The 9,541-nt window shown below is 37.3% G+C and overlaps 1 long non-coding RNA gene across 1 annotated transcript; it reads right to left on the bottom strand.

The window, feature by feature from the left end:
• Window positions 1–2,453: 2,453 nt before the first annotated feature.
• Window positions 2,454–7,195, bottom strand: LOC131586821 (uncharacterized). The gene is made up of 3 exons (XR_009279245.1): window positions 7,046–7,195; window positions 3,360–3,593; window positions 2,454–3,218 (listed from the first exon to the last, which is right to left on the bottom strand). It is a non-coding gene; the product is annotated as an uncharacterized LOC131586821 (long non-coding RNA).
• Between the last annotated feature and the right edge of the window lie 2,346 nt (window positions 7,196–9,541).

The following is a 9,541-nucleotide window of genomic DNA, read 5'->3' on the forward strand; positions in this document are numbered from 1 at the left end:
CTAAAGACAAAGGGCATTTTAAATGGAATAGAAAGGTTTAAAAAAAGCCCATGAATATTGATCAACTCTCTTTATTAACCCCTTGTAGAGAAGAAGCACCAATATGCTTCCTTGTTTCTTGCATACACAGCTCTGTCCAAAATGCAAGAGTAACACAGGAAGATGATAAGGGATTGCGTGATCTAAAAGACAGAGTGATGAAGTCCTCTTTCTTATATTTCCATTGTTTCATCTCTATCCAAGCAAGGGATGGCCAAATAAGAGCCTTCAGCATGCTGATGTCCTGGCAGGGGAAACTTTCTTCACAGGACACACCTGGCTCTGACAATCTGACTTTGAGGGAGTAATGCTCAGACCTTTCTGCACCTATGCATGATGCATCTGCTGCTGTGTGCTTCCTCAGGCACCTGGAGAAGCAAGCAGACTGGACCTCCCATAAGCATTGTTGTCCTCTGTCCAACCCATGAAGCAGAAAGCAACACCCAGAAGACAGCCTGGTCCCAAGCTGTCCCCAGAATGTTCAGTCATCATACAGTTGGTACAGGCAGCTGAACCTGGGAGCCAGGGGAGCCCTGGGATCCCACACTGTGTACATGGGTCCACCCCATTCCCTCTACTAGCACTGCCCTTAAAAATGAGAAATGTTTATGTGTGATGAGGCCATTTATCTTCAAGGGCAGACTCAGAGAACCACTTTCTTGAAATGAAAGTACCTGTAGCAATTAACAACTTTTGCTGCTACTGAACTCTAGTGAGACGGAATTGTGAGCCTGAGAAGATTTTAGATGGCAATACCAATCCCTCGTGTCATTGCTCTTTCAGTCATTCATTGACACACTCTTTCAAAAAAACGCACTTGCAGGAATAATTGGACTGTGCCTTACATTCAATTCAATACAACTTTTCCTTCAGTTGCTTTTTGTGATTCATGATGAGGAAAGATTGAAAAAAAAATAAGAATACAGAAAATTTCTTTTTGTTTCAGAATTGAAAAGACTAATACCTCAAAATGATCTGCTGCAGCACTTCATGAAAATCAAATTTCAGCTATCCTTGAGAGGAAGACAGAATCGGAAATGTTCAGAGTAGCAATTTATAATAAACTGCTTTAGAAACAAATGTGACAGTAACAATTTTAATGTAAGGGAGTAAAGCTAGAAAACTCAGGTTATATTTTCAAAGTCTCTGAAATCTCCAAATGAGATATTTGCAGCCTCAATAAGAATTGTAAGATCTGCACTTTACAAAGAAAATATAACAAGTAAAAAATTATGATTGACCTGAAAAAAATCAGTAGGCAAAACCATGAACTGCTTATGCAGACAACTTATCCCACTGTCCAGTGCAAGGTTTTTGCCATCACATATTTCTTTTTCTAGTTCTATTTTTGTGTATTTGTTGTTGTTTTATTTTTCTTACTTCCCCCTTCAACTTTAGCTCTTATAGACAGAGACTTCCATTTCCATTCATGTACAATCAGTGTCTTGCTCATTAGGGACATGGTATAGCATTGCAGATTTTAAATGCTCCCAACAGAACAAAAGAGAACCTATATAAATTGCATAGCCAGAAAGTTGTTGTGTTGATGTTTCATGAAATGAAGAGACTGTGCTGGTTTCATTATTCCTGTTGCAAACCTTTCAACCTGTATGAGATATGTGTTCATTTTGTATTATTGCTACTATTGCTAATAATCTTGTTTTACTCACTTGCAGCCACTATTATTGTTGTTGTTGCTACTACTGTCATTATTCATGTATTTAATATTATTGATATGATTTGTCCCGAATCAGTGACCAAAATAGTGAGCTAATAATTGTTTTAGACACTGCTTGAAAAAAGTAGTAAAAAAAGTTTCAAAAATTAACTTCAAAAAACCCAAACAAACCATAAAAGGATCAAAAATTCAGTTGGTGCCTCATTCCTGTGAATGTCTTTATTAATATGAATTGTGATTCTCTGGACAAAAGATATGGTATGATATTTAGTTCTTATTGGTCCAGAAACAGAGAAGAAAATGGGGGAAAGGATGAAACATGAGCTAGAAAATCATATATGAAATGATAAAAAGCCAACCAAACCTTACATAGCTATGGCTGACCTTGTTTTACCTCTGATATTTTCTTGAAACTAATGAAAACAAATTCTCTTCCGTGAGATACAGTTTCATTATTTGTAGAGGCCACAACCCTCTGCTAAGGATCGACACTGTTAAGGATCTTCTCAAACATAACTCAGGTTTTGTCCAGTTGAACATTTAATTGTATAAACAGTAAGTAAAGACCTCCTATTCTGACCTGATATTGTTAGCATTTTCATTTTTCAGTATTAGGAAATATGAATTCCAAACATTAATGAAGTTAAGAGAAGGAAAAACAGCAGTAACCACAAATGTTTTTGAGAAAGTAAATATTTATCTCAGATAGTGATTCCTAAATTGATGACATCTGCAATGACACAGCAATTGCTTAAAAAAGCAGTAACAAGTGTCTCTAAAAATTTTAAATTGACAATGCATAAATACTTTAATAACCATTTCCACATTACAAAACTGAGTATAATCAGAGTACAGCATATGAAAAACACTATGTAGGAGGATTCATCAAGATATCTGTAGTGGGTTAATCTTGTCTGGACATCAAGTGCTCACCAAAGCCCTTCTATCAGTCCCCTCCTCAGCTGGACAGGAGAGAGAAATTACCATGAAAGGCTCATGGATGGAGTTAAGGACAGGGGGAGGTCACTCAACAACTATCATCACAGGCAAAACAGACCTGACATGATGAAATTTATTTAATTTATTAGCAATCAATTCAGAGTAGGATGACTAGAAACAAAAACTATATCTTAAAACACTTTCCCCCCATCATTCCCTTCCTCCTGGGTTTCCCTCAGCTTCACTCTCAATTTGTCCACCTTGTCTGCCCCAGTGGCACAGAGGGCTAGAAAAAGGGATTGCAGTGAGCTCATCACATATTGTCTTTGCTGTTCCTTTTTCCTCAGGGGAGGACTCCTCACTCTTCCCCTGTTCCAGTGTGGGCTCCCTCCCATGGAAGACAGTCCTCCATGAATTTCCCCAGTGTGACTCCTTCCCGCTGGCTGCAGTTTTCCACAAACCACTCCATCATGAGTCCCTTCCACGGGGTCATAAGTCTTTCCAGCAAACCCGCTCCAGTGTGAGCTCCTCTCTGCATGGGTCCATAGGTCCTGCCAGGAGGCTGCTCATGCAGAATCTTCCATGAGGTCACAAACTCCTTTGATCATCTACCTGTTATAGTGAGGTGGGTCGTCCACAGGCTGCAGGTGGATCCCTGCTCTCTGTGGACTTCCATGGGCTGCAAGGGAGCAGCCAAACTTACCATGGTCTGCACCAAGTCCTGCAGGGGAATCTTAGCTCCAGCACCTGGAACACCTCCTCCCTCTTCCTTGCTGACCTTGGTGTCTGCAGGGCTATTTCTCTCATATGTTCTCACTTCTCTCTTCTGGCTGCTCCATTTTGTCAGGAGATTTGCCACTCATTCTTATCTTGATGCCTTCTGTCCCATCTGGGTTGCCAGAACTGATGCCTTGAGAAGATTCACCTAGAGCAGAGGCTAGACAGAGTTAAGAATAAAATAGGCATTTATTGAAAGACCTTAAAGGATACACCTTGGGCAGTACAAGAGCCTGGCCAGGGCTACACCTAAGGTGGACCCAAAATGGTCACAAAAATGGACGAATGGTCACAAGGTGTCACATTTTTATAAGTTTTGGTCCTTCTGCATATCAGGGTCAATTGTGCAATCACAGCTCCAGGTTATGAAGTCACATCCTTCTTCTCTCTTCAGTCCACCATTGTTTATGTTTTTGGGCCTGAAGCTTGCAAAGATTGTCCTTGACATCAAGCTGGAAAAGGAATTGTTTTATTTACCTACTCTGTGAAGAGAGCTCACTTAACCTTAATATGAAGCTCAAAGCTACACACCTAGGCAGCACAGAATACAAAAAATATGAAAGCTAAAGCTTAAGGAATCAAATTTTTCCCCCATTTGTTATTCCAGACGTGTTACCAGTGTTACTTGGCCTTGGCCAGCAGTGAGTTTGTCTTGGAGACAACTGGCATTGACTCTTGGACATGGGGAAAGATTCTGACAGCTCCTCACAGAAGCTATGTCTTAGCCCCGCTGCTACCAAAACCTTGTCATGAAAACCCAATGCAATATCTCTGAGATGAATGCATGAAAACAGCATAACCGCTGATAGTTCTTGCTTGAAAAATAGTGAGCTATTTTCCAAAAAGAAAAAGAAAAGCGAATAATTTCTTTTCAAGTGCTTGATTATATAGAGCTGGCAGAGATGGTACAAAGTCAAAAGTAATGTCTTTTTTTAAGAGCTAAAATTTATCACATATTTATTCCTCAAAACTTTGCCTGGTTGTATGTGTGCACAACCAAACTCACTTATACCACCTAACAAAATTCCCACTATCCGTCCTCATTCCTTTCATACTTATGGGAAATTTTTGGCATTAAATCATATAAATAATGAATGAAGAAATCATTGAAGCAAGTAAGAGTGGGTGGCAAGGAAGCAAATAAATGGATTCCTATTCTGAGTATTTTATTAGCAAAACAAAAATCACAGAGGATATTTAAAAAGAAAAATACTCCATCTAACATTTGACATCAGAGAATAGTTGTCTTTGATCTTAAATTTTAACTCATTTGAATTGCATTTTTTAAATAGTTTTGTTAAGGCACAAGGATCCTGAAATGTATGTGTAAGCCAAAAAGCTCTATGTTGGCCTGAGTCTTGCTCACATAATTAATTGCCTACCCACTGACAGATCTTCTTTCTCCAGGCTTTGTCTGAACACTGCCCTTCTGCCTTCCTGCTCTGTCAACACACATTTTTTGTCTACAGTCACTGGTCTCCATCCTGTCAAGTGCCTCTCACCAAACTCTGGACCTTTGTCAGCATGATGTAATGTTACTTGCCACGCTCCCTCACATATTGTTCCTTTGTCACTTTTGAAACACACTGCCAACAACACAGTATGAGTAATAAAGATCAGAGTACACTCTTGCATGTCTCAGTTACCACCTCTTGGTTTGTTTCACTATCACCTTACAAAACCAATAAATTAAATCCAACAAAATCAAAACAAATCCCTAAAACCTAGAACTAGACATAATCTCCTTTTTTTCTTTTTCTTTTATTCTGAGTCCTCTGGAACAGAAATATAATTTATCAACCCTTGAAGTAATTCTTATGGGTCAAAAAAAATCAGTGAAAACGGTGTCCATCAGTGGAAGACATATGTGTCGTGTATATATTCCTATGAACCATCGTTTCTGCACAAATTAAAGATAAATGAATAGTGAGTTATCCCATTACATTTTTTTTTCCACTGAGTTACTGTAATTCATGTTAATATTTAATGATCATTTCCCTCATGTCTGGTAAGCAAAGAAAACCATCTCAGGCTGCCCACAATTTGCCTGTGTTTCCAGAATAGAGTGAAAAAATGATGAAGTGATGCTGAATTCCTATATCAGTGGCTGATTAAACTAAAAGGATTAACACAATATTAAAAGTTCTGAAGGCAGATACTATGGCAACTTAACCTTTCCACTTAGAAATACACAGGTGAGGGAAAAGCATCTCTTATAAGGAATACAGAAACAATAAAATCACCATCTATTCCCAAGCTCCACTTGACTTCCATTAGAAAAAGTGAAAGTTGAGAAACATATATCATCTATCAATATCTCCAAAAAAGACATTATCTCTCTCTACATATCCATGCTAAGGTATTGTACAGGAATAACTCAAGTCAGAGATAATAACTTTGAGAATTTCCAGAAAAACAGTTTTTAATCAAGACGTTTAATAGCTTAGACGTTGTCTTTTGTTGTTGTTGTTTTTTTTTAATGAAAATAACTTTCTTTTTCTAACCAAGCAAGAAAAAAAAAGGAGCATAATAAAAAAATTGCAAAACTGCTCTACATTTGCTACAAATATAACTGCATATTTATGACTAGAAACAATTAAATTTTTAAAAATTAGTTCTCGTTTTGTCCCTGCAAATTATAGAAAGTAAGAAAATATGAAGTAATTTTTGACCAATCCTGTGTACTTTATATTTCTAACACTACCAGTCTTCATGAGGAATATCTTTTCTTTTCCAAATGATGAAGAAATTGTGTGTTCTAATATTTACAATGCACTATAGCCTCGCTCACTAAATTGACTTGCATATTCACCACTAATATCACCCACGGAGCTGAATAGTTGACCAATGAAGAAAGGATCTTATGTTCTATAATCCCTAATTTGGTAATAATGAATATCTGTGACAAACTCTGAAAGTGAAATTCACTGTTAGTGAATTATTGAGAGCCTCTACTTCAATGGATAGTTAAACAGGCATTAAAAGCAGTCAGTGTGTGAAGCTCAAAGCCACCAAGAAGAAACCAGAAAAAACTACCGGGCTTCATCAAGGATTTCAGAGAGGTGAAGAGTTTGTTCAATGGAGATTGAAGAAGCCAAAATATCACATCTTCCTGTTTATTCTGTGATATAGCCAAATTTTAACTCTCCTACAAGGAAAATCTTTCTTGCCTTTTTCTCGCACCCTAATTTTTAACAATTTCTGGTCTTGAACTTCTCATCAAATGCTACCAATCATTTGGAGTGCATCAAAATGTTGCACAGTGGATGATGACATTATCCCTTGAATTTTGTGCTGCAGAAGTCATCAGAAAATATATTTCTATTATTTAGATGAAGTTTGTATACCGAGTCCAGCTGGGAAAGCCTGTCAGTTAAGGTGGAGAAATATAAAAGAGCGGTAACATATATCATGTTTCATGGTGAGATGAAATGCAACTTTGGAAACAGATTTGACATTTGCGATTTCCCTGTGCTGGAAAGGCAGAATTTGTGGCAGACATGAAAATGCTCAGTATGTGCATCTGGAGGAAGCTGTGCACAGTTCTCCAAAGCACCCCTGGCAGCTGATAATGGAGAGCTGTTGGCAGTGTTTAGAGAGGCAGATGCTTACCTGTGCTCCTACAGTGTGCAGTCTTGGCTTGATGACAAGGTGAGAAGAAGGACAAGCCATCACAGAGTGGGGGCAATTGGCAGCTGGTACCCTGCTGGGGAAGGGTAAATGGGTCACCTAGGGCTTCTTACTCATCTGTAGCAGTGTGATCAATCCGTGCCAGAAATATGCACTTTTCAGGAGATAAAGCAATTCTTTATACAGGAGAATGGACAGAAATTAAAAAGTTGATAATTTAATGAGAATTTAAAAAATTGTTTGCAGCTTGGCATGTGATATATTGCAGACCAAAAAATATAATCTCTACCATAAAATTGCATCCAGGCATATCTGTGTACTAAATAAATGCAGGAGTTGTTGAGACAAGTGGCAGGTGTTGCACTGGTAGTGTTCAATGTCAGCTGGGTGCTACTGAAACTCCATAGAGAGCACTCCCCTAAAAAGTGCTTCTTCATATCTTTCTCTTGTTCAAGCTGCAGGGCAGGTTGTCTTATTTCCTCATTTTATGAAAACAGATTATAGTTCATGAGTTGTTCATCATGACTCACTGATAGTGTAGAAGGTCAAAGTCAGGAATGTGTACAGTAAGAGAGAAAACAATCTATTTACACACAAAAATACCCCAAACAAGCAACAAGAAAACAAATAAATAGACTACCTGAACCCTTTCTTCTTAACAGTGTTATTTCATGTTATCTTGCTGTGGTTGGGTATATTTCAACTGAAGGTACCCCAGCAGATCATGATATTCTGAAGATGAAAGACCAGTGGCAAAGAACACACAGGGCATACAAGCATATTTAGTTCATGCCCAGTCAGCTAATTTATTCAAGAGTTCATTGTCAATTTTAACAGTGGCAAAAAGTTTTTTTAAAACATTTTTAAAAACTCAGAGTACTAAATACTGACATAACTTATGATTTAAATTTATTTCAAAATGAATGACAATGGAAACTTTGGGCAAGAAGGACACGTGAGGTATCATTTTTCTTGTCCTTGGCTGAAGACGAAACCACTTCAGGCACTGGTATTCAATATGTGTTTAAATTTGAGAATAGCTGATCATGGATAGTGAGACAGATGCCATTTGAATAAATGAACAAAGCCAGTGATGCATGGGTTGCATCACATGTGACAGACAGCACAAAGACCATTCATTTGTCATATCCATAAGATTGTTTCCTACCCTCCTCACTTGAAAAAGTGATCCAGGTGATTTAATCAAAAGACTAGAGTCTTTAGGCACATTATAAACATTTGTGAAGTCAAAAAACCCTGATTTATCAGTTAAATTTTGCTGAAAATAATTTTCATCAAGAAATGTTTATTAATTTGATCTCAGTAAGTAAATCTTTACTGAAATTCAGTGTATTTTCCAGGCCAAGCAGTGTTTTCAATCGTATTCATTGAGAATTATGTATTTTTGTACCTTAAAACATTCTGACAGCATTGATATTAGTCAATTATAGAGGTTTTTCTCCTAGAAAAATTAAAACATGGCATCTGACGAAGCATATAGAAAATTGACCTGAATTTTGTGTCATCATTTTGTGGATAAAGTGGATAAAAATAGGTAAAATTCACCCCCTGGTAAGATGAAGCACCTTGCCATTAATGACAATGAGAGCAAAACTTCTAGATGTAAAATTCAATTATTCTTCTCTGCATAATGGTTGTGGACATCCTGAAGCAGCACTATAGCTACTACAACCATTCACACAAACTTATGATTGGACTGGTGTGGGCAGCATTTACTCCTGTCAGTTAACATATAAAAGCCTGTTCAGACTTGCAGTCAAAATAACCCAAATCTGCATGACTTACAAAAGCCGTTCCAATGAAAAACACAGTCCATTACAGGAAATATTAAAGATAATAAAAAACTACAGGTCTTGCAGTTTATTGGAAATTTACTCTAGATTTGCCAAGTGCTCCTCAGATGTTTTATTTCTATTTCACCAATGTCTTTCTATATCAATTTTTTTTTACCTTTCCGTGGTAATAACTCACTGAACGAGTCAAAGCTAGCTTTGATCAAAATGATGAGATATTCACCACTTGTGAAAATGACTTAACCCCATGATAATACCTATCACAGAACAAAAAAGTACTAAATATGAAAAAGTTTTTCTACAGACTTCTGCCTTATTTTCCTTTAATCAGTTTTGATCAGTTTCTTCCTCTTATACTACTTTGAAAGAAAGCTTAGACTGTAATGTTGCAAAGGCTGCATCTAGTGATATACCTAAAACTATCTCATGGGATTGCAGCAGAGACAAACGTGGTGGGGCATTCCAGAACTCATGCTATTGTGAGAAAAGGCTTAGAAGAGGAATATATATTTTGTTTGAATACGTGCAAATATGATCCTGTGTTTGGGAAGACCAACCTAGACATTCATATGAAAGAGGAAATAAAAAAATAATGCAATGCATAATGTGTTTAAAGTATTCCTAAGAGGGAGATATTTGCAGTCTATAAATTGTATTATTTTTT

Source organism: Poecile atricapillus, chromosome 1 (assembly GCF_030490865.1).
Source record: "Poecile atricapillus isolate bPoeAtr1 chromosome 1, bPoeAtr1.hap1, whole genome shotgun sequence".
Lineage (NCBI taxonomy): Eukaryota > Metazoa > Chordata > Aves > Passeriformes > Paridae > Poecile > Poecile atricapillus.